Source organism: Saccopteryx leptura, chromosome 2, assembly GCF_036850995.1.
Source record: "Saccopteryx leptura isolate mSacLep1 chromosome 2, mSacLep1_pri_phased_curated, whole genome shotgun sequence".
NCBI classification, from domain to species: domain Eukaryota; kingdom Metazoa; phylum Chordata; class Mammalia; order Chiroptera; family Emballonuridae; genus Saccopteryx; species Saccopteryx leptura.
The window spans coordinates 240009542-240034881 of record NC_089504.1 but is presented as its reverse complement, the minus strand read 5'-3'; the positions used below and the strand labels follow the sequence as shown (position 1 = coordinate 240034881).

The 25340-nt window shown below is 50.1% G+C and overlaps 1 protein-coding gene across 5 annotated transcripts in view; it reads right to left on the bottom strand.

The window, feature by feature from the left end:
• The window catches only part of NOS1 (nitric oxide synthase 1), a 154823-nt gene that overhangs the window by 79947 nt on the left and 49536 nt on the right, over nt 1-25340 (bottom strand). The window contains exon 2 of one of the 5 annotated variants that reach the window (XM_066370814.1): nt 1591-1666. The exons of 2 other annotated variants lie outside the window; for them this stretch is intronic. The gene's annotated coding sequence lies outside the window, so the exon portion shown is untranslated. Of the gene's footprint in view, nt 1-1590; nt 1667-5747; nt 5798-13590; nt 13623-25340 lie in introns of those variants that run through there. 2 more of the 5 variants (XM_066370813.1, XM_066370815.1) reach the window with 2 other exon arrangements.

The window sequence follows — 25340 nt, the reverse complement described above, 5'->3', positions numbered from 1 at the left end:
GGAGATTTTGAAAGGCTCTTTTTGGCCCAATCTGTGTATTTGCAGGGTGAGTTCTTTAGTTTCTCCAAACCTCAGTTTTCTTGTCTGTAAACTGGGGTCATTAAGTCATTACCACCTCCCTGGGCACCTGGGAGGACTAAATGAAACAGTGTATATGCAGGGTGCCCGGCAAGGTCACTGAGTGACTACTCAGAAAAAAGAAATGGCTTCCTGTTATTGTTACATAATACATAATGTTTCAGGCTTTCTGGTTATAATTTAGTGCACTTTCTACTCCAATGCAGTCTCACCAAAGGTACGTCCTGTGCCATCTAGAGGGCCCTTTGCTTGAAATCACGCCGAGGAACCTCAGGACGGTCGCGGTACAGCGCACTGACTGCAACCCAGCCTCCGCCCTTTGGAGCCGCGATTTTAAACAAATCACATATGCGTGCACGCCAGAGTACATACCATGGAAACAACACTTGGACAGGGGCCTCATTCAAGTAGTTCAGTGGTTTTGGTGTGTATTTATTTCAGTTACCTTGCTGCGAGGAAATTAGTGGCTGACTTTCAGGGACGACTGCCAGGGAGAAGGAGGGAGCCAAAATAGGCCAGCGTCTGCTACTGCCATCTCGCTGTGCGACCTTGGGCGAGCCGCTCGCATTCTGGGCTGTGTTTCTGCAATCGGGGGCTGGTAACAGTAGCAGTGTGGAGTGATTGAGAGTTTACTCTGTGCGGAGCATGGTGCTGAGCCCTTGGCATGCATGTCCCATGAAGCAGGAGCAGGCAAGGTGACCGAGGGTTGGAGAAGTAAGCTGGGGAGGCAGCCTGGGTCTAAGGGGTTGGATTCTGAGTACTCATCAAGATCAGTCCTCACCGGAACAAAACCCCACACAATCGTGCCTTCCTCTTCCCCTCCCCAGAGCACACCCTCTTCTGCTGTCCTATTCTTCATCCTCACCCTGGCCAAGGTCATGTTCAACTGTCCCCATTTTACAGATGCGGGAATTAAGCTACTGTCACAAGACTTGCTTCGCTTGTCCTGGCTTGCCTGGGCCCTTTCCATTTTTAACATCGAAGGTCGGAGAATTTAGGAACTGGTGATGGTTGGGGTGGGGGCGGGTCTAGAGTTGTACCATCCTTATAGCTGCCGCTGGCCACATGTGGCCCCTGAACTCCTGAGCTGTGGCTGGTTCCACTGAGACACGCTATACGAGTATAATGCACATCGGATTTCAAAGACTAGTAAGAAAAAGAAAACATAAAATTTCCCAATAATTTTCCCAGTATCAATTACATGTTGAACTGATCACGTTGTAGATAGACTGGGTTTAAGCACAATTATAGAAAATGTATTCACTTGTTTCTTTTCATTCTTTAGAATGAGACTACTATCCAATTCAAGATCACACATGTGCTCTCATTGTATGACCACTGGCCAGAGTCCAATTCTAGAGTCTGAGTCCAGAGTCTGGCTCCGGGACCAGAGCTCTTCCTTGTATCCCACTGTCCCTTAGAGTCTCGAGAATCTACTTATCACTTAGCCAGGCAGAAGATACTTTTCCAAATAAACCAGAAAATGACACAGAGGTTAGCCAAACACTTTACCACTTTCTGAGGTTGACTGCTGGGAATAAGTCCAATGAGGGTAGGATTGGGGGATAGCGGAAATCCACCGAGAACCCTGTAAAGAGACAGGTAACGGGAGGGTGTTACCTGGCCTAACAGTCCAGTATCCAACACCCTGCCACCCAAATGTCATTTGAAATCTAACCCAACAATACAATAAGGATTTCAATAAAAAGAATGAAGCAGAGCCCTATTTACAGGTAGAAAATGAGCTCCCAGGTATACTATTAGGTTAAAAAAAAAGGGGGTTGGGAACCAATGCATAAATGCAGAGAACATTCTAGAAAAAATGAGTCTCATTGGTTGCATCTTACAAGGAGTATTGGAAGTCAGGAGTAGGAGGAAGCACTGACTACCTTTTATTCCTATTACAATATCATTTAAATTATTTTTATCACATGCGTATTACCATTTAAATGAACAATATTAAAGAAAAGAACACCACCCAACCTGTGATCACCTAGATGTTTTCAGTTCACACACCTACTAAATCTCTCAAGTACTGCCCTCTGTTTCCCATCTCCCTCCTTTAAAATCCAATTCAAGTCTTCCACATCTTAAAACAAAACAAAATACTGCCACCCCCAGCACAAAGGAAAGACCGAAACTGTAACCCAACTGTGTTCTTAAAACAACAACCCCAACAAAACAGCCAACTTCCTTCCATCTCCTGAGCAGCTAATTTGCAGTCTTTCCCCAGAGAGAACACCCCCCGGGGATCAAGCTGACGTGCTTTCTCCCATGCCAAGTCAGAGCTGCAAGCCTGCCAACCTCTGCAAATCAGGGGGCAAAGGTGGTGTTCTGTGTTTTGGGGATCCCATAGATACCCTGGTCCTACGGATCTTCCCAGACACATAATTCCTCCAGATTCATGGCTACACTTGGCCTGTGATGACACGGACATTCTCAGATCACATGCCCACACCTCAGGGGCAGAAACAAGCATAGTTTGGAGTTAGGAGCATGACGATGAATGATTACTTAAAGTTTGACAGTACACCCCGCACCTGAGGGTTTGGGAAATCCACACCCACTTACATTGCTGCTCCATACAACCTCTTTGTGTGGCAATTTGACGGTATCTACTTTAAAATTTAAAATATACAGATCTTTGGCTTGGCAATTCAGTCTTTTTCTTAAGTCTTTCCCAGGCAGATGAACTGGAAGGGATAACCTTAAACACACACACATGACTCTTCCTTGCGGGATCGTTCAGACTATCAAGAGATTGGGAAAATCTGAGTTGCCACCGTTAGGATGGCACAACCAAGCAACGGAATCCTGTGTAGCTATGAAATATGAGGGGATGAGATCTGAAAGGATCAATGGGGAATGATCTCCAAGATGTATTACTGAATTAAAAAACTGAGTCAGAGAACATGATATATAAGTCTATTTCTTTGTCCACCCTGTGTATTTATTCAAACTCCCACATAAGCTGGAGGATGCACTGAAGATCAGCGAACACACTCAAGAGACTGGTAACAGTGGTCGCTTCCGGGAAAAGGGGACTGGGAGGCCAGGGGTCGGGTGGGAGGGAGGCTTAGTTTTCATTGTATATTCTTGTTGTATAGTGTGTATTCACAACACCAAAAGAGCAGGGGGTAGTGTGGTAGTTGGAACATGGAACTCAAGAAAGGCAGCTACAGACTCAGGCCCTGGCCCCCCATGGTGAGTCAATCCCAACGGGGGGTGGTGAGGGTGTCCCTGGTCCAGCCCCGCACCAGGAGAGAGCTGCAGGGTGGGCATCTCCACGCTGGAATAGATCGGGGGAATTATGGAGCCTTTATTTCACCTATCATCTCATCCTCATTTCGCAAAGCTCATTTTTATGAGCTAGTTCAACTAGCTGTGGAGCACACTCTATCCATCATATAAGACAGAAAATTCCAGGGCTTCAGGGCCAAGATACTCAACTTCCTTTCATCCCTGGGCCCCTCGGGGCACAAAAATCTCCGGAGGTGTATCTCCCTCCTCACCTTTGTTAGACCCCATCACTGGGAGTGTCACGTAGAGGTCAAAGGCACGGGCCTTGGAGCCAGAATGACGAAGCTGTGTGACTCACCTCTACCACCTATTAGCTTCAGATTCCTCACCTGAAATATGGAAACAGTAAATTCCATGGGCCAATTAAATGGTGGAATAATACATGTAACGTGCATGGAGTTGCTCACTGTTACTTTTACAGTCGATTTCGATTACACCTCAAAGGAACTCTTTCAGGCCAGAAATGCAAACAAAATCATGATGGGGAGAAGGCAAGAGAGGAGAGAGGAGAGAGGAGAGAGATGTCTGTGGTGACTTCCCAGCTCCTGGCTTCCACAGACAGAATGTGAGAGTAAATAAGGGATGAGAGAAAAGGTAAGAAGAATCATTTGCTAGAACTATTCTTCCTGAGCAGCGCTAACTAATCTAACCACAGTCCGGCATAGTGCAGGAGCCGGCATCTCATTATTTCCAGAATTCTGAGAATGAAGAGAGGATTACGGAACACACTCCTTGACTCGGCTCATTCCTCAGCGGTGCCCCTGGCTGGCCATTTGATGTTGGGGATGTCATTTAACATTTCTGAATCTCAATTTCTTTCTGTGAAATTGAAAAGGCAAAAACAATGACTTCCCAAGGTTTTTGTTTGTTTTGTTTTGTGACGATTATATAAGATGGATGCTGTAAAGAACACTGTGAACGGCGACTGTCAGCTGGAGTGGCGATGTTGAGTCTCTGTTTTTAGGAAGACCTCAAGAGCAGTATCCACCATATTGCAGTTTGGGTGTCTCCTCAGCCCTTCCTCCCTGGTGAACCCCCTTCAATTCCTATCCACCTCTCCAGGATTGATAACAGGGCATCTGAGGATACCAGGACAGGTGGCGGGAGGGGGCAAACTGACACACGATTTCAGGGTTTTCAGATATTTCAAAGCCCTGTAGGGGTCCATAGACACCATACATCATCGATTGTCAAGGTAAATGTTTAAAAAGATCAATTTCACAACGTGGGTAAAAAGCTGATTATACTTGTTTACTGTTGATTGAGAGTGCCACCCATATAATGTATTTTTCAAAATAAAAATAAGGATCCTAGTTTTAGAGACTTTCCCTGCTACAACTCCTTCATTTATTCAGCTTTTATTGAATAACTACTTTGTTCCCAAAGCAGGTCATCCTAATAAAACTAGGATACTGTTTTGCTCCCTGATAACAAAGACCATGGTTCCCTGGTTTACTATTGTACCCCAGTGCACAGCAAAGTGCTTGGCACATAACAGGTGTTCAATAAACCAGAGTCTCCCATCTCCAAGTTCACAGCTATTGAATGAAGTAGCCCAGGTGGGAGGCAAGAGGGAGCAGTGGAGACTGCAGAGAACTGGAGAGCCCAAGCCATGTCTAGAGCATTGTTCCAGATGGTGGCTTCCATGTGGGAAGGCAGGACTGGTATCAGTTCACTGCCTGCCAAACAGCTGCAGGGACGTGATAACCTGGCCCATTACAAAAGAAAGAATGAATAAAGTAGTCTTCACATACTTGGGTAACAATTCTTGGACCCATAGAAAGGAGTGCTAAAGAGGGGGTCTCAATGAAGTTTGTGCAGTGACCGATGAGCATGGTCTAATGCTTTGCTATGCAGTGTGGTTCACGGATCAGCAGGCGTCTCCTGAGAGTTGCTTAGAAATGCAGAGTCTCAGGTGCCACCCCAGACCTATTAATGAGACTCTGCATTTTAAGACTATCCCCAGGTAATTGGTGCGTATCTTATAATTTGAGAAACCAGTTTGCCTCTAAATGCCTGTTGCTTTCTTTCTTTTTTATTTTTTTGCCATCCCACCATGCTTCAAGCGGAACACATTAGTCTAAGGGAGCGTGATACTATTATATTGAACCTTGTAAAATTGAAGCTGGTCAACTATTTTATGACCTACAAAAACGGCAACTGCAACCCACACTGTAAACTGTTCTGCACACAAGTGCTTTGGATCCTGGTTATTCACTCGCTTGCTCTAGTCAGTTTCTGCAAACAACCCCCATAGGCCTACAGGTGAGTTTCATTAAACACAGTTAAAAACTGGAAGTTTCACATGAAATGCAAATTTCTGGTTGTCTTGGAACACTGGAAGGTGCGCTCGCACTGGGTGGGCCTACCTGAATGCCAAGAGACAGCTGGGCGGGGATGGTGCCCTTGGGTAGAGCATGAGCTCTCCCACTCCTCTTGGCTCCAAGGTGACTCCCCTCACTCATTTGTTTCTTGCCAGGACCTTGAAAGTATGTATTTGACTGTGGGACCCCCTGACAGATAATGAGGTATAAAAGGAAGCGAGAAAGGTCACCTTTAGAAGCTGCTCAATGAAGGGAGAAATGTGCTCAAGTGATTTGGGTCCTGTCATAGGTGTCCCCTATCAGTACTGGTTCTCCATCCGCTGCCTCCAGAACTCTCCACCCCACTCAGAACTCATCTGGGCGCCAGGAGGAGGCTGGCCTCCATGGCTATCCATACGCTCCTTGTCCCCTGGCTTCTGATGGGTTTGGCTAATGGGAGGCACAAAGGAGAAGAGAGAGAGGGAGGAGAGAGGTTGCTCGCTCTCCCTCTGTTCACTCCTGTCTGAGTGCTGTGGTCTGGAGAAATGTGCATTCCTCTCTGAGCACAGCTTCTGCAGGAAGGTTCCTGCCCTAGCCTATTCCTTGGTCCAAAGGACTTTGGTCACACTGTTCCTTCACTTGCTTCATGACGCTGGGGTGACTGATCATCACTCTGCCTGTTGCTAGTCCTCGGAGACCCAGAGCCTGTCCTGCTGCTGACAGAGGGAGCTGTCGCCTGCTCAACACCCCTAACGTAATGCACCACAGAAGAGGGCTCCATTGGGATACTAAACAGCCGTAGATGACATTGTCGCCAGTGACTCACGGCCCTAATTAAAATGCTGAGGGGGAAATGTAAAGGAAGGCTGCCACTGAAAACAGTGACATCCTACGAAACTATGGGACCATTTCTTCCAGGAAAACAGGTGCTCACAAGTGTATGTCTATGCGTGTGCAGGTGTGTGTATAAGTGTGTGTGGGGGGGAGGGGACAGAATGGGGAGGCTGGATTGTATTCTCCTAAGAATCGTGGGACAACTTTAGCACAGAGCAAAGTCTAACTAAAGCTATTCTGGACACCCTTTTTATTATGAAATATTATACACAGGAAATTGAACAGCACGGCACCTATAAACTTCCAACCAGATTCAATGACTATTAGCACTTGCCATATGTGCCCTGTCTTTCTGTTGTATCTACTGATCAATCAGTTGATTGATCCATCCTTCCATTAATCCATCATTTCTCTGACTCTATCTGTCTATCTATCTATCTATCTATCTATCTATCTATCTATCTATCTATCTAATCTATCTACCTATCATCTCCCTCCCGACCTCCCTCTTTACCTATCTTCCGTCTACCTCCCTCCCTCCCTATCTTTCACACTGATCCAACTGAAAATAAGATGCTTCAGCCCTCAATTCTTAAGCATACATAGTCTAAGAATAAAGATAGTCTTCCATAAAACCCACAGTACCCTTATTACACTTGAGGAGGTAAATTATACTGGCAAAACTGTACCAAATAACTGGTTAAGGTTTTCTTTTCTTTCTTTTTAAACAATGATAACCCAAGTAGCACATCGTGATCTCCACTGTTTAGGAGACAGAAGTCAATCTACTGCACAAAAATTGGCTGTCAAGGGGTTCTTAAGTTGGAAGATTTCTGGCTTCATGGGAGCTGGTTCCTGTCATCAGACCCTCAAGATGAAGTGTACAGGGTATGCTGCTTGACTGAGACACCAGTCTGGAACCAGACAAGACATCCAGCCTGTTATACCATGTTGCTTTCAAAAAACAAAGAGCTCTTCTCAAAACTAAATCTTCACTTGATTTCATCCAATATAATCACCTGTTTTCACCACAAAATATGGCCCCTGATGATGACTTGCTGTCTCCAAAATGCAAATACAGCCTTAATAGCCTAATAAGGCATCATCATTCCAAAAGAAATATTTGCCTTCTTTTTGAAGGCAAGTCTTAAAGAAGGCACCCCCCCCCCCCAAGAAATCCTGGGCATGGCACGCAGCAGTTAAAGAAACTCCATATATCTGCATGGAGGAGTTTTTGCATGTTTGTTTAAAAAAAAACATAGTAAACATATCAAGCCAAAATATATATATATAACCATCCACTCTCATTATTTTATGCCACGCTTGCGACAAATAAAGGAATTTCATTTTGGTGTCTATCATATTAGGGGAACAATGACAGAGGAAGGTCTTCACAGCTAAGACTTATCTTAATAAACTGACACATGGATGTTATTGACCCTTTTCATTACCTGAATTCTGGCACATGAAGGCAACTGGTTTTCATTTTCCTTACCGAATATTTTAGAGCTAAAGAGACTGCTCAAAAACCAAAGAGGAAAACATGCCCACAATATGTCAGTGGCTATCGAGTATTGCTCTGATCTATTCCTGTAGGCTACATCTGAATGCTTAAAATTTCTGGAGGGAAAGACAGCACCATGTAATCCACATGGCCCTCTCATGACCAAGGGGGATGGACTGACCACATCATTTGTTCCATTGAGTTCTAGTTATTGGCAAGTTGATTCCTTTCTTGGACACTGGGGGCCCTTGAGGGTAGGGGCAGTGTCTTCCACTTCTTTATGGCCCAGGCATCTCTTTTTGGCATCTGGCCTGGAGCCAGGGGTCAGGGCTTGCTTGTGAGGTGCAGAAGCAGCTTTTCTGACCTTGCTGAAGACACAAAATCCTTTAGCTGAGAGACATAGGACGCTCATTGATATTATCTGAAGTTGGGCAAGCTTTCTGAGGTCACAAGCTCCCTTCTTCATTTCTACCTGGAAACAGGTCCCAGCAAGGCCCGCCTTTGCAATCCCCGTGACAGCCTCGGAACTGTCAGGTTTCGGCATCAAGCAGAGATCCTGAGTGCTAGCCAATGCTGGTGGGCAGAAGCTCCGGGCTGAAGCGGGGCTGCTTTTCAGGACAGCCCTGGAAATCTGTGGAATTTCCTTCAGGTGCCTTTAGTCTAAGACTCCTCAAACATCTTGGCTAGCCCAAAAGAAGGCCCTCATTTTCTGGGGAATCCCAGTGGAGAAGAGATGACTTTAGAATGCTAGGTTACAGAATACGCAAATCAGAGGTGGAGAAAAAACACTGCCCAGGCTGGCAATGGGACTCTGTGTTTTCAATCCTAACAGAACAGCCTTTCCATTAGGAACTGTCAGCAGAAATGACAAACACCACTGATAGACGAGAATTGGGCAAATGTTTGTCTCGGGCAAAGCTTAGAATATTATAATTAAAAAATGTCTTAGAGGGGAAGTTAGACAAGGGGTCATAAACTGAAATGTCTTGAAGGGCCAGGCAAGATATAAACAATATTTCATGGTGGGGCCTGTGACCTAAAGGCAACAACAACAACAGACACGACCAAACCAAACCAAACCAAACCAAGATGCAAACCCTGTACGCGGTCACAGAAAACACACCTGCAGGCTTGCAAATGGAGTTGCCCTTGAATTCCAACTCCTACATTTCAGGGAAGAGAAAATCGGGGCTGAGTGCGTGGCAGGGGCCTGGGCCCCATCAGAGGGCTAATGAAAGGGTCTCTCCTTTCTGCATTTCTGTCCTTTATTTTGATCACTGAGATTGGCCTGATGCTGTCCCCTGTCCAGAGTTACACATACACGATCTCCCTGGATCCTCCTAATGACCCATGAAGTACTTATAGCCTCATTTTATGGATGACATGCTGGGGGTTCAGAGAGGTTCGCTCACTCACCCCGAGTCACAGAGTCCATGAGCTTCCCCAGATGACATCCTCTTTGGCTTTTCAGTGTGATGCTCCATCTTTTAATCTGGCTGAACTTGGCTCAGTTGGGCACCAGAGACCCTGTGCCCACGTTACCCTTTCTCCACGATGCTGCTTCCTCTGAGAAGTCTTCCCAGATACCCCCCAGTTACCCATTCTTGGCACAGCAGCCACATTTCACCTCTACCTTCCTTGTGAAAGCTTCACTCCTGGTTCAGGGCTTGTTTGGCACTCCCTGCCCAACCAGATGCAGGTTGCATCAGAGCAGGGCTCATGCCACCTTAATCTGGGCACCTGTCTTTGGGGCCTAGCACAGGGCCAGACACTCATCATTACACACTTGATGAATGTACTGACGTCTGTCACAGAACCACATAGAACAGCTGCTCAGTTTCAGCTTGTCTTCACTAGCTATGACGATGCCAAGATCCATGCCCACTGTACCCTGTTGGGGACTTAGAGGCATTTTCTGTTGACAGATCATTTTTATTTAATAAGGTCAAGTGGACTTGATTTTCCAGACTTGTGGGAATGCTGCTCGTAATTCTCCTTCCCTAGGGAGAGGTATGTGAGCAACACAAACATATGCAGAACTTGCAAAGGTTGAGTTGGGCGGGGGGGGGGGGGGAGCGACTCTGCTGTCAAAATGAGCTCAAACCAATGGCTTTGGTGAAGCCAGTGGTAGTCAGACAGGATTTATTAGCTCCTGCGATTACTTGGTTCCTAAAGTCATACCTGACAGGCCATTTTTAAAAAGAATTTTCTCTTTGAAAGGACAGATCAGTCTACCAACAGGGCTAATGCCTAACATTGGATGGGGATCCACGGCCAATGTGCAGGTCAAGATGGAAGGAGTCAGGCTCAGTCTCGCCAGTTTGTCCAGTCTGTGACAACAGCCAGGAAATGGACGGAATGAAACTGCCTTTAAGTTCAGAATCTATGGGGCTTCTCTGAACTGGAGTAAGCGTGATGCTATCACATATGAGCACTGGGCAAAGAGGGGAGACCCTGGAGTTCTACCCCAGCTTTGTCAATGCTGTGTGACTTACAGCATGTCACCTACCTTTTCTTAGCCTCAGTTTCTCCAGCTCTACACTGAGGGTGACAGACAAGAGCCCCAGTTCCGATGAGTACAGATTGGTGCCTGTGGCTCGCAACCATGATCCAAGCCTCAGACCCACAGAAAGTGACAGGCAGTGCATTGAGTCGTGTCATAAGACACCCCAAAACATACACTCAAGAAGGCAGCACAGCCAAACCAGTGTGTGCTCATAATTCCCAGGTGAACTGATACTCAAATATTCCTGCATCCTTGAAAATCAACACCCCACAGCAGGGAAGTGTTCGACAGCTGCCTGGGTGGTACCTTGGACAGCGCCTTGCAGCTCAGCTCCAGGGACCCTCTGAAAGTAGCCTACCCCACCAGACCACTCCCCACTCTTGCCTTTCCACAGTGTGGTCCTTCCAGATGGAAAACCCAAATTGGGATGAAGGTGGGGTGGGGGTGGGGTTGCTTTGGCCATCTGGGAAAACGAAGAGGCAGGAAGAGGAAAGGAAAGGCTAGTCTAGAAATCACGTCCACATTACTAGCCCCAATGACTGCTGCAGAAGACTTCCTCTGGGCTTCCTTATACTTGTACAACCACCAATCTTGGCATAAAACTATTGTTTCCAGAACAACTTCACCGACATTATCACAACATCTTCAAAACAAGCCCTCGTTGGGGTTACTGTTCTCATTTTGCAGATAATGGAACTGAAGCTCAGAGAGGTTCAGTAACCAGCCAGAGGTCACACAGCCTTGAAGTGAGCTAAGTGTGGCCTCAAACAGAGGCCCTTACCAGGTCTTTTTACTGTGCCGCTTGCTTTTTTCCTACATTGTCTAGGACGTTGGGGAAATCAAAATTTCTGGAGACATAGTTGTGCCCCTGACTATCGGGGTACCTCCGACTCAGCAGATGTATCAGGAAATGAGACTGTGGGTGCTATGGAAGGAGTACACATCAGAATGCTTACATGCCCAGGGATGAGTTAAAAAAATCACAAAATAAGGAGCCCCCAACCAGCATCGAGGTCTCTGGTTATGCCACTTACCAGTTAGGTAATTATGGGCAGGTAGCTTGGCTTACCCAGCCTCAGTTTTCAAATCTGTAAAATGGGATTCAGATCACTGTACTGACAACCCGGGGGAGTTTTGGTGAGTAACCCTGAGGATATCCCAGGAACAGCTGTGTGTGACAGGGCCTTGGAGATGGCATAGAACTGGACATCCCTCTGGGCTGGTGGAAAGGACAGGGGTGGTGGTGGTAGACACCGTGGGTCAGAACGTCTCTCTTTGGAAACCTGCCAATGCTTCTCAAATCTGTCTGCTGAGAAGCCTCCTGAGGGCTGGGCATGAGGTTGCTTCTCCCTTGTTTTATCCAAGTTCAAAATAACAATGGGGAGAATCGATGCCACCTTGCATTTTTGTGAACCTGCAGTGTTTGCCCAATCCAAACTAGAGAAGTGGGGGGGGGGCTTCCTTCATTCCCTGGGGACCAGCTTTGTGGCGTCAGCCCTTCCTGCCTTCTCCCAAGGTCTCGGACCACCGGAGGAGCCCAGATGATGCAGTTTATACACACTGGCCGGGACTGCACTTCTGCCTGGGGACACCCTAGGGGCCCTTCCCCCATTGCTGCTGCTTGTGAGTTCTTCTGGGGCCTGAGCTCCTGGTTTGAGCTGAACTGTAAGGGTTTCATCTGCGAGAAAGAATCTATGCATCTTCCCCGGGGCTACTGGGGTCCCACTGGAGGTGAGCACAATCTACTGCAGCCTCGGACCCTGAGGGGCGGACCCCCAGTTGCTTTTAGCAGGAAACTCCTGACCATCACATCTCCTACAGCTGGTCCTGGGGCGTTAGCATAATAAAACACCAGCAACATTTCCCGAGGATCGGATCCAGCACTCACGCTAGGCTTTACTTTCACATTCATGATTTCTTAAGGTCCTCACGACAGTATCAAGAGAAAGGTACGCATTGTTTCCCCATTTTACAGACAAGACAACTCTGGTTTAAAGAGCTGAAAGGATTTACCTAAGGCCACCCAAGTGCAAGGTAAATCTAGAATTAGAACCCTGCGGTGCCTCGGAAGCCCCAGCTCCACTGCCTCCTCAGCGCGGGCTGCTCCTTCTGGGTCCCGGCCCTGGACAGCGCGGTCCAGGCAAGCGCTTGGAGAGCCGTGGCCACACTGGTCACAGTGCCCTGGAGGGTGGAGGTGAGGGTTTCGCAGTCTCTAGGACGCGGTCTGCAGAGCCTCCTCCCGGCCCTCAGCCCAGGGGCCCCTTGGGTGGCCCTGGAATTTGGATCTCGCGCAACGCAGACCTTGCTCCAACGCTAAGCCACCTGGAAACAAACACATGGTGCGCAGTGCACACCGTCAGGCTTCTCCTCCCGGCAAGGAGCACTCCTCGCCAGTCCGGGGATGTGCTGGGAGCCTGGAGCTTCTTGCGAGCAGGAGGCGCAACTTTTTGAGGTTCTGGGAACCAGCGCTCTTACACCCCAATCCCTCCAGGACTAATGTAAGAGGTGCAGGCGGCCCTGCCATTACCACGGGAGCCCGTTCAGGATCCGAGCAAAGTTGGAGCCAGACAGGAGCAACGTTCTCAGGAGCTGAGCCCGTGAAGTCTCGGCCCCCCACCGAGGGTGGCTAGCAATGCCAGCGAGTCCGCCATTACCGGGGGCTCACAGGTGCCATAACCTCCGAAGACCGGGGCATGAAGGAAAGCTTGAAGTTGAGGTTGGGCAAGAGCACAGATCTCCGGAGACTGACGTCCCCCAGCCACAGTGCCCGCTGTGGGTAGCAAGCGGTGCCAAAGGTTCCGCCATTACGTCGGCGCGCTGCTCGGAGCCGAGCGTGCCGCTGGAAGGGGACCCGGGTCCTTGCAAAGTTGGAGTGGGGTGGGTGTGCCGACCCCGGGACCAGAGCCCCCTGCCTGGGGCCGCCCTCGGGGTGGAGAGCGAGGCTACCTAAACCAAGTTGGGACACGGCAAATCCTGTGCCTCTTGCGCGCAGCAGGGGCTCGCAAGGGAGAGGGTAGTCAGAGGGGACAGGGAGGGGACTCGGGACGCTTGGGCCAAGAACTCACCTGCCGCCAAGCCGGGCAGCACGGAGGCTGCCTCCTCGCGCTGCGCACCCACCCGCCCGCTGGTCCCTGGTCCACGCGCCAGCCCGCCTCCTTCCTCCTCCTTCTCCTCCTCCTCCTTCCAGTTCCGAATCCTCGGGTCCGCTACCCTGCGCGGCTGGAGAGCTCCAGGCGCACCCACTAGCCCCTGGGTAGGAGCCGCGCGCGTCTTCCCCCTTCCGCTCCGCTTTGTGCTTTTCCGATTCCTCCCCACCCCCTCTCGCCTAGCCCCCACCTCTTCCTTGTCCCCTCCCCTCCCTCCGCCTTAGAGAACGCAAGTTCAGGACAGAGGGTGTGGGCTTCCCCCACGCAGTGCCGGGCGCCCCGCACGCGCCCCTGCTCACCCAGTCCGGCCGGCGCTTGCCTGCCGCCTGGCCGCCCCTCGGAGGAGCCGCGGCGCTAAGTAGCTCCTCGCTCAGTGGCTGGAAACGTGGCATAAATATGTAGGGACTGAGCCGCGAGCTCAGTGAGGGTCGTGAGGGGGAATTTATTTCTTAATGTCCCTCCTTTATCCTATCATCGCTGAAACGAATTAGCGGTGACGTCCAACCCGGCTGGTTTATGGGTGTGGGGAGGGAGATGTTGCAACCCTCATTAAAAGAGCCGCTCTGGGCTCCAAAGCATACATCTTTTATATAACCTAATTTCCATTTTTTTTCAATCAGGAAACACACACACACACACACACACACACACACACACACACACACACGCCAGGAAAATTTCTGGGAGGCTGCAGGGGGCTGAATATAGTAGCCACAAGGGCAGCTCTCTGAGGCGGAGAGGACCCCATGGGAGGCAGGGATGGTTGTTTGTCTCTACATCAGTGTTGGGGTAACATTCCTTAATGGGACGACAGTGGGATACACAGTCTCTCGCCCTGTAGGGCTGGGAGCCCCCAGGAGCCCCAAGGAGATCGCTTCCGGAGCTCTGGCCCTGGCTCTCAGGTGGGCAGACAGGGAGACTGGCAGCCACTTGTGGAAATGCTGCCTTTTCCTGGTCTTCCCAGGAGCAGGACTTCGGTCTGGCAGCTGGGAAAGAGGGAGCAGGGAAGGGACAGGCACACCTGTGGACCTACAGGTGGAGAGAGGCCGGTGGCTGGGCTGGGGGAGGAGAGGATGCACAGACTCAAGCTCTCCTTCCTTTCTTAGGGGCCCTAACATATGGGTAACCATATAAACCCTTCTCGAAAGCTGTCTTTTCCTGGGCAGATTGCACGGGATTTTGCATTTCACTCTTGCTGCTGCTCACACACATTTGGGGAAATGGGAAAAGTCAAGGCAAGTGAGAATTCAGACGTTCTCGTGCGCATGCACACGCACACACACACACACACACTGCCATATTCATGGCACCCTGCTCTGGCTCTGGAGGGGGGGGCTTGACCCTACCCTCTCCCAGCCTCATCCAGGGGAGCAGGCCCACTCAGACTGGGAGCTGCGCAGAGGGGAGGCAGAGAGGAAACACCAGCCCCCTCTGTCACTAATAAATGCTTTTCAGACTGTCTTGCACATCAAGCACAAAGAGAAGAGGGTGTGACTTTGGGGGGCAGAAAGAGGGCTGTGGGGATGAGGAAGGGTGTGGGGATGAGGAAGGGTGTGGGGATGAGGAAGGGTGTGGGGATGAGGAAGGGTGAGGGGATGAGGAAGAGAGGAAGCAAAAAAGAGCAGGCTGGCAGGGGTGCGTGGAGGTCTGTGTTGTCTTCAACAGACTAGAAGGAAGACATGAGAAATTCTCTCTCAGCCCCCGGGCTCTGCCACGTCAGGACTGCACCACACAGGGCAAATTCCAGAGCCTCCATGTCCCCAGTGGTGAAATGGATCTAGGGTCATTGTGAAGATGTCTAGGATAAGATGGTACTGGTGAAGCACTTGGCATAGTGCCTGGCATATAGTAAATGCTCAGTAAATGGCAGCCAAAAATAATAATGATGATGAAAATACGAACAGTGACATAAAGGCTGGATGGGGCATCCCAGGGAAGCCAGGCGGAAGCAGAGGCCTTCCAGCCAGAGCCGTGCTTCCTCTGCCTGCACCATTTCAAAGTTGAGTGCTGGGCTTTAGTGGTGTCAGACTTAGAACACTGCTCCCCTCAATTTCCATGGCAACTGGGGAAAATCAGGAAGCCAGGGGGAAGGGAAGCTGCTCTTCCACTGGGTTGGTGGTTCACCTGCTCAAAATAGGGACCATGCCTGCCCGTGTTCAGGTCCGGCCAGAAGAAGCCCCAGTGGGGGCACCTCCTGTCCTGGAGCACCAGCTGTTTTGAGATTGGGGAGAAGGGTGGTTGGTGCACAGCTGGCAGTCATGAGATGGTGGGGCCGGGGCCAAGGCCAGGCTGGGCTGTGCCGCAAGAAGGCAGCGTTGGTCTGGGTTCAGGGAGAGGAGGGCAGGCACCCCACTCCCCTAATTCTGTTCTCAGCATCAGGTGTCCTGGTGCATTGGAGAGCGAGCACCGTTGGGTAATAACAGCTCTTGAAGGAGAGATTTGGGAAGACAGGGCCTCCAAGCCCAAGTGGGAGCTGGTCCTCACAAGGGTGTGTGTGTGAGTAGGGGAGAGAGAGATCAGCAGAGAGAGTGAAAGAGAGAGAGGAGAAAGAGTTTGGCAGAAAAAGAAAGAAGAGTGAGAGGGAGAGAGGGGGAGGGTGGGGGGGAAGGAGGGAGGGAGACTCTCTTCCCCCGCTCTGGTTGCTTCCATTGTGTTGGGGAACTAGTAACAACATGTGTAGCAGCACTAGAAAGAGCAATGGCTAGCTTGTATTGCGCACTTCATACTTTTCCATTCCTGAACCAAACATGTTATAGGATCATCTCATTGACTCATCATGAAAATGGCAAGAGATGATTCCTTTTCTTATTTCCATTTTACAGAGGGGAAAGCAGAGGCTCTGAGAGGCAATCGCTCGCTTCAGATCACCCCGCGAATTGGTGGTAAAAGAACTGTTAGGAGTCTGGTCCTACTGACCCCAAAGTGGGGTCCTTCCTGCCTCCCCACCTCCACCTTGTACAAAATGGGGAGTGATGATTCTGAGCCACCTTTCAGGGTGGCAGGGGAGTGTCCAGCTTTTGAGGATACCCTCCCTTTGCTTGTGCTGGGCCATGGCCCCAGAGGACTTCAATTACTGGTGCCGAAAGATCAGACTCAGCCATGTACTGGCCCGTGGACGATGCCCAGTGACAGTGTCCCGAAAGCTCCTGGACGTGGTGGCTCTTGAATTCTTTCCCCCTAGAGGCTGCCTAGGCATTCACTCTAACCTGATGCTACCAGGGCCCCCTTGGTTTTCAGGGGAAGATGTCGATAATGCCACCCTTTCCCCAGATTCAAGAGACTGAGACACATTCAGAGCCCTGCACTGAGCGAGCTCTCCCTAAACCATCACTATGATAACAATTATTCTTGGAACTCCTCTTGGGCCCACAGTTTCTGTCCCTGTGTGGGTGTCAAGAGGATAAAAGGCCTCTCTCAACCAAAGAAAGGCTGCTCCCCACCTATTTCTTGTCACCTGGACCCTAACCAGTCCCCACCCAGCCGCGTAGAGGCGGCCCCTGTGGGGAGCAGTCTCTGGCAGAGCCAAGGGGAGGAGAGGGGAGAAGGAGGCTCGCTGATGTGGCTGCCACCGAGGGGGTAATACATTATCCAGGGCTAATGAAAACATAATTATCTTCTTTGGGCTGCAGAGAAGGGCTAATTTAATAGGTTGCGATCGAAAGGCATCTGCTGAATTCACCCAGCAGTGAAAACACTTGAAGGGCTTGAGTGGCGGGGGTAGCGGGCACAGTGTGGCTGGCCAGGTCCCGCAGCTGCGTCGAGGTGGCAGCTGCCCTGGGAGAGGGGGCTATGAGGGTGCAGGGCAGAAGCGACAGAGGGGTGGCGGCAGCTGACAGGCATCCTGTGAGCAGGCAGACTGGGCTGCTTTCCTGCCACATGATCGTGGGCTACTTCTTTGCTCCTCTGAGCCTTGGTTTCCTCATCTGTAAATGGGGCTCATCCTCCTCCTACCCCACTCTCTGGGGAGAATAGGTGAGAAATCTGAGAGGCGTCCTGCGGCATTCTCAGTAAGTGTTTAGCAAAGCATTCTCCTTTCCGAGGCTTTGCTGAGGCCAGTTCTACTCAGAGGTCTTAGCATAGACATTCCTTCTTTGGAGATGTCCCTGCTCTGCCCTCCCACAGAGCCTTTCATAGCACAACGCACTTTACAGTATGTACTTCGTTAATGTTGGACTCAGAAGAGCTCGACAAGGATGAGGAGGGTCTGTCTCATTTCTCTCTCTAAGCCAGTGCTTCTCAAAGGACCAGAGGCCTCAACATCCCCTTATGAGAAATGCCATTCTTTTAGACGGAGGGCTGCCAGGGGGGAGGGGTCTTGGGGGACTGGGTGAAAAGGGGAGGGGACTGAGAAGTACAGATCGGTAGTTACAGAACAGTCATGGCGATGTCAAGTACAGCCTAGGGAATGTAGTCAATAGTATTTATTGTAATACTTGTGTACGGTATCAATTGGATGCCGGAAATATCAGAGAACACTTTGTAAAGTATTTGATTGTCTGACTACTATGTTGTACTATGTTGTACACCTTAAACTAATACAAAATAATATTAAATGTAAAAAAAGAAGAGAGAGAGAAATGCCAGTTCTCGGCCCTGCCCCAGGTGGGCTGAACCAGAGCCTCGTGTTGGGACCCAGCAATCTGTGTTTTACACAAGCCCCCCAGGGGATCCTGATCTACGTTCAAGTTTGAGAACCTCTCCTCCAACGCAAAACCGAGCTGATGTGTGTTGAGTAAGTGAGGCATGTAGCTATATAACAATAACTCTCCCTCATCAGCCACCAGCTGTATGCCGAACCCTATACATTATGTCACCGGACCCTGCCAGCCACCCTCTTATTCATCAGTCACCATCCCAGCCTCGGTTTTGAGTTGAAGGCCCACGGTGGGCACTGACAGACCCAGCAGGTGCCTTCTGTGTCACCCCTGTTCCCACTGCACACAGACCCCTCTTCCCTCACGTAGTCCCCTGCTCTCCCCGCACCTGCCCCACCTACCCCGGACTTTGATTCCGGGAGAGAATCCAGCTTTCAGCCCTGCCCCTGGGTGCTTGGCTAGGGAAGTCGCTCCGACGTGTTTCTGCAGGACTGTGCCTATCGGTCAGTCTTGCCTTTAGGGAGAGTGGGACAGCTCCATGGAAGGTCTTTGGAGATGGCTGTCCCCAACCCGGGCATTTTACACATGGGGAAGCCAAGGCCCAGGGAGGTTCAGTGATTTATTCAAGGGCAACAGCCTGTCGGTAGCCCATCAGATCCCTCCCCTGGCTCCCAAGTCAGGCTGCTGGTTCTGGGACCTCTATGAGAGGGAAGGGGTCACCACAGGGCCCTGAGGTCCTAGGCAGCGGTCAGCAAACTCATTAGTCAACAGAGCCAAATATCAACAGTACAATGATTGAAATTTCTTTTGAGAGCCAAATTTTTTAAACTTAAACTATATAGGTAGGTACATTGTTATGAACTTAATTGGGGTACTCCTAAGCTGGCCTTTGAGCCACACTCAAGGGGCCAAAGAGCCGCATGTGGCTCGCGAGCCGCAGTTTGCTGGCCACTGTAAGGGGAAGGTGGGCCAGGCAGGGCCCGGGAGCAGGTTGTCTGAGAATCTAGAAACATCAGGAGAGGTGGGAGTGCCAAAATCCCTGGAATAGGTGCTGACTGGTCAACATCCCCCACCACCACCTTGGAACGTTCGCAGAACTCTGGCAAGGAATAAAGAGGGAGGAGCCCTTTAAGGCTTAAAGAGACAGTCTGGGCATAGAAAAAAGCACCAGATTTGAAGCTGGAATATCTGACTTCTAGACCAGGCTCTACCACCCATGGGCTGTGTGAGCTTTGGAAAACCCCTTTGTCGTGTCTGGGTCTTAACCAGAGGACTGTGAACTCTCTGAAATTATATGCAAAATCTAGTACAAGTGTATTTTTCTGGGGTGTTCTAGTGTTCAGTGGCTTATTAAAGGGGTCCAAGATCTTAAAGAGGTTAAGAGCAACCGAACTAGTTAGTATCTTAGGGTGCTTTAATGGGCAAAAAGGAGTCAGCTTCTTGCCTGAAAAGGAAACTCCTGCTGGCTAGTTTGCAGGTGCCCTTTGCTCTACGCAGCCTGGTCCTGCAGAGGCAATTCCCTTAATGACCGACAGATGGCGCTAAACCTTCACCATAGCCTTTCTGTTTTCTTGAGACCTGCTGCCAGGTAGGTCTGAGAGTGGCTATTTACTCCGCTTTAGAAACCACTCCGCCTGGGTCTCCGATATCCGGAGCGGACTTCAGTGGGATGAGAGTGATGGGCCACTCTGGGGACTGTCTATATCTTCTGGTTGCCACCTGGTATTGCAGCGTCTAACCCAAGAGGAGGCATGTGGGTGTGGTGGGAGGATGGGTGAGGGTTCTGGAGCAGCTGAGGGGACCAACTGTAAAATAGGAAGAAATCCGAAGTTTGCTGTTCACACCCCCAATTTAGTCCTTGTCTTCTCCCCTGCACCTCCATTGCTGGAATTCCTGTGTCCCCCATCTCAACTTAAGGCACCATATCTCAAAATCCTCTAAACCTGGAGTGTCTGATGGTCTGTCACAGTGGGGTGTGAAGGGTCAATCAAAATATTTGCATTATGGAGTTGATGGCAGGGAGAAGAAATCAGTGCTTCCAGGGAACAGATAAAGTGGGCTGGGTCTGAGACATCAGGGAGCGGTGGGGTCTGTGGCTAACTGTAATGCATGTTTCCACCTGAAGGCATTCACATTCAAACATTTTCAAAGTGATGGTTTACCAAACTAGACCACTTTGGCCACTGGTGTGAGAACTCAAACCAAGAAAATGGATTTCAGTGCCTGTGAGTAGGGGTGTTTAGTGCAAAGTCTTAACCAGAACGTAAAGCAGTGGTTCTTAATCAGTCAGGCAGATGCATAAGCATTGCCTGAGGAGAATACCAGTTCCTCTATGCTGCTTTGAAAGATTTTGAGTCTGCAGGTCTCAAGTGGGACCCAAGAGGTTGTATTTTTAACAAGCTACTCAGGGGAAACTGAAGCAGGTGGACTTCTGGTCCCAAGTCAGCTACTCTGGGCCACTAAGGCACCCCAGTGATCTGGCTGGGTCCTCATCCTCAGCTTGCAGATACTTGAAGTTCAACGATGCAGCATCAGCAACAATGACACCTCCCTCCCCCATCATAGCAGAGACCTCTCACACTTCTGCCCCTTCCTATCATAACACAGACATGCACAGAAACCTGGAGTTATTTCTATGACTTAGGTCCAAGACCAGTCCCTGGAAGAGGATAATGGGGAGTTGGTTGGCAGAGGGAGGAACAGGTAAAATTCCAGCTCAGTGTTCTAGAAAGCTAACAGCACCAGAATCAAGGTATTTGAGTCCTCATTCTCCATTCACTCTGTGAAGTTGGGCAAGGCCCCTCCCCTCTCTGGGTCTCTGGTTGATCTTCTAGAGAATTAAGGGGGTTGAACTGGAATATACCTTCCTCCTCTGTTCTAGGACCCCCCTGGGCTCTGCACCAGTACCTTGGGGGCTGCGAGTTGTGCAGCTGGTGGGGGAAGGCTGGGGAAGGGAGCTATGGACCCACCTAGTCTCCCCTCCATTTAGAGCTAATCTGCATTCATCTATGTACCTGGCTTTCTCATTTAACTTTCATTTGCAAAACCAACGTGAGAGCAACTGGTCTAGGGGAGCTCTCCATGCTATCTTCTATTGTCCATTTAATCCTTCACTGTCCCTTCTTTTTCAGTGGGCCATGTGCCTGCACTGTGGCTGGGGCAATTGGGACACCCCAGGCAGGATTTCTGCATCCTGGAGCACTCGGCCCAATGGGGGAGGGAAGTCAGACAAGCTCACCGTCCATGCGCAGTGACAACCGGGCCCACTAGCGTACTGACACTTTGCAGTCTATACCTTCCTGAACCCCTGGAAAAGGGGCCCTGCTGCCCTCACCCTGACCACTAAAGCCCTAATGAGAGAAACCACTTTCTTCTCCCTAGCTGACAGCCCAGAGCTCTGCTAGCTCCCTATGTCTTGGCATTTGATTTATTCAAACTGACACTCGAGCAAACTGTCTCCTACCCTTCTCTAATTGTGTGGAAGAGGGGAGCTTGCAAGAAGAATATGGTGTGGTTCAAAAGCTCTGGAGTCAGTCCTGGGTCTTGCCTACTTCTAGCTCTGTGACCTTAGGCAGGATAACTACTCTAAGCCTCAGCTTGCTCATCTGTCAAAACTGGGGGTGGTGCTATTCCCTTCCTCCCAGAGTTGTGGTGATTAGCGGAGGTCACATACACAAAGCCCTTGGTGCAGTCTTTGGCACGTAGTACATGCTCAATAAATGATAGCTCCTCCTCTCTTTGTTAATATTAATTTGTATTCAGGTCTTGTCTCTGCATTGAGCTTAAAGCTCTGGGATGGGTATAAACCATGCCTGAATCCATTTCTGACATTCTCCAATATGCCTAGCTGTTTGCTAGCATGCACACTCCCTGCACTCTGTAACCGAATCAGGCCAGTTCCTCTCTAACTGTGATTCCCCAGGTACGGTCCCCAGACCAGCAGCACCACCTGGGAACTATGTAGAAAGGCATATTTCTGGACCCACCTGGACCTCCAGAGTCGGCAGCTCTGGAGGTGGGGTCTGGCTCTCTGAGTCTCAACGAACCTCCAGTGATTCAGATAACATACATTTTCAACTTTGAGAATCACTTCTCTACACTAATAATTTTCAAACTTGTTTTAGCCAGGACTATATATATATATTTATAAACTTCTGAATGGAATTGTATGCAGAAGCCACTACATACAATAGATGAAAAAGGAGCTATCAAGGAACCGCAGGGGAAGAGACAAGACCCCTGCCTGACTTCCAGGGGCATTCGTGACTTCCAGGAACATGACGTAAAAAGCATTGCCTTGCACGTTTTAATCCCCATACCCGTCTATGCATCGGCCCCTCCACCAAGCCATCCATCTACCCATTCACCCACCTACCAGCCCATCCATCTACATCTGTTGGAGGCCCTGTATCCCTTGCATTTCTACACATTTTGCCAGGAGAGGCACTGATTACCGTTTTCCTAGACTATCTCTTCAAGATGTTTGTATAACAGCTTTGGAAGATAGTAACAGTATCTCCCTGTTGTCAGCATGATATTTATAGCCGGGCTATCAGAGGAAACGGAAGATGAATAAGCCCACATGAAATTAATTGAAATCGGTATAGGAGCCTCATCTTCTCTATCCCCTGCCCTCAGAAAATGTAAGGACCCTCTCCTCCATAGAACACACCCGGTTCTTTCCAGAACTATCACTACATTTCCTCGGCCACCCCACAAATAAACATTTTGAGGCCAGAATCCACATGTTATCACTCAGGTATTCTTCCCCTCCTTACGAAGGCTCAGCCCAGTGCTTGGCATTCATCCGCCTGATAAATATTCAGTGAACACTCAGGGTATGTTCTAGGCAGTGGGGACACAGCCGCAAGCCGAACAGACCTAGTCCTGGCTCTCATGGAGCTGCCAGTCTGGTCTGGGGAGGCTGACCATAAAACAGTGAACACAGCAACCATAAAAATAATCTCTAAGTAACCAGACAAGTAATGTCAGATTGTGTTAAATACGCCATGACAGAAATAGCAAAGCAGGGAGCAGAGAAGGGACTGGGCTGGGGGCGCTTTAGATAATGTGGCAGAGAAGGCCTCTTGGAGGATGGATATACAGTTGGTGCTCAGTAAAGTGTTGTCGGATACAGGGAGGAAAATCTTCAGGTATCCGGCCAATGAATACTACAATAGAGGAGGATAGCACCATCAGTACAGACAACAAAGAATTTGCTAAGAATTTCAAAGAACCCTGACCCCTCTCTGAGCTGATGCTGCAGGGAAGGTATCAATGACTCTATTCAGAAATCTATGAGGTCCTCGTACAGTGTTCTTAAGCCGATTAACAACCCCCCAGAGAGGAGAGCAGCCTTGATATTTGATCGATACTAGTAGGAGAGCTGGCAGAATCAATGAGGGGCCTTCCGAGGTCTTGGGAAGTCACATGGTCCTGGAGAAACAAGGTCTGTGGCAGAGTCTGCAGTAAGTTTCACGACTGAGTAGCGACTAAGGCCAGTAGCAGCTAAGCCCTGCTGCCTGCTGACCCACTCCAGGCACAATGCTAGGTGCATTATAAGGGCCACATCGTTCAAGGCTTATAAAAATCCTGTTAGGGCCCTGGCCGGTTGGCTCAGCGGTAGAGCGTCGGCCTGGCATGCGGGGGACCCGGGTTCGATTCCCGGCCAGGGCACATAGGAGAAGCGTCCATTTGCTTCTCCACCCCCGCCCCTCCCTCCTTCCTCTCTGTCTCTCTCTTCCCCTCCTGCAGCCAAGGCTCCATTGGAGCAAAGATGGCCCGGGCGCTGGGGATGGCTCCTTGGCCTCTGCCCCAGGCGCTAGAGTGGCTCTGGTCGCGGCAGAGCGACGCCCCCTGGTGGGCAGAGCGTCGCCCCCTGGTGGGCGTGCCGGGTGGATCCCGGTCAGGCGCATGCGGGAGTCTGTCTGACTGTCTCTCCCCGTTTCCAGCTTCAGAAAAATACAAAAAAAAAAAAAAATTCTGTTAGGCATCTACTATTTTAACCCCATTTTCCAGGGGAGGAGCCAGAGGCTCAGAGAAGGTTAGATAACTTGCTCAAGGTCATGCAATGACCACACAGTGGGTCAAGGGCGATGACGGGTGGTGGCGGTGGCAGCAGGAGCAGAGAGGAGGCAACGCCCATGCAGCCTGTGGCGAAGGAAGCCCTTCCCGTGGGAGTGCACATTCCAGGCTGAGGCCTGAGCAACCTGGAGCTGGCCCAGGGACGGTGGCCAGGGAGCAGGGAGAGGAGCTCACGCCAGAAATATATATACGAAGACCTGGAAGTGATGGCTGTATTTTGCCAAAGGTGAAATGAACCTCTTGCCTAATGTTGTGTAGCTCGGGGTTTAGCTGGAAGAAGGTCACATTTCTGGAGCCCTGGTTAAACTGTGGGCTGTCCCATACTCCCCAGAAATGCTGAGTGGAGAGGGTGTGGCATCTTCTGGATGATTCTGGGTGACGAACAGCTGGAGTGGGTTAGGGGTGACCGCAGCATCTGACAAGTTCGCCAGCACATGCTGCTGCTGACATTAAGAGCCCCCCCCACCCCCGCCCCGAGGCCCACCGAGGGATCCTGGCTGTGTAGAAGCTTGATCAAGTGTCACGTGTGTGTAGTCTCCAAGCCTCTGATGGTGCCCTCAGCTCCTTCTCTGCGGCCACTCTCCAGTCCGCATCGCCACCTTCCAGGGTCCCTCCATCAGCCCCAACAGGCTCCCTGCACCTTCAACCCAGTCTCCCCTCCCAACTCAGGGACACCTTTCCAAAATGCAAATCTGACCATGTCACCTCCTGAGCTTGAAGCACTTCAGAGTCTCCAGTGCCCTCTGGATGAAGCCCAACTTCTTTAGCATTGCTTGGTTCATTTATTCTTCCCACCCACAAATGCTGATTGAGCACCGATGGATGATCCTGCCGACGTGTGATGAGGCATTAGCTTTTCAACTGACTTGGTTTCATCTTCACTTTGATGGGAGTGAGTCCTGTGAGGGCACCTCTTGTTTCTGTGGGCCCAGCACTCACGTCCCTACTCTGGTGACTGCACCTCTATTTTCTCCAGGAGCTCCCCTCCCC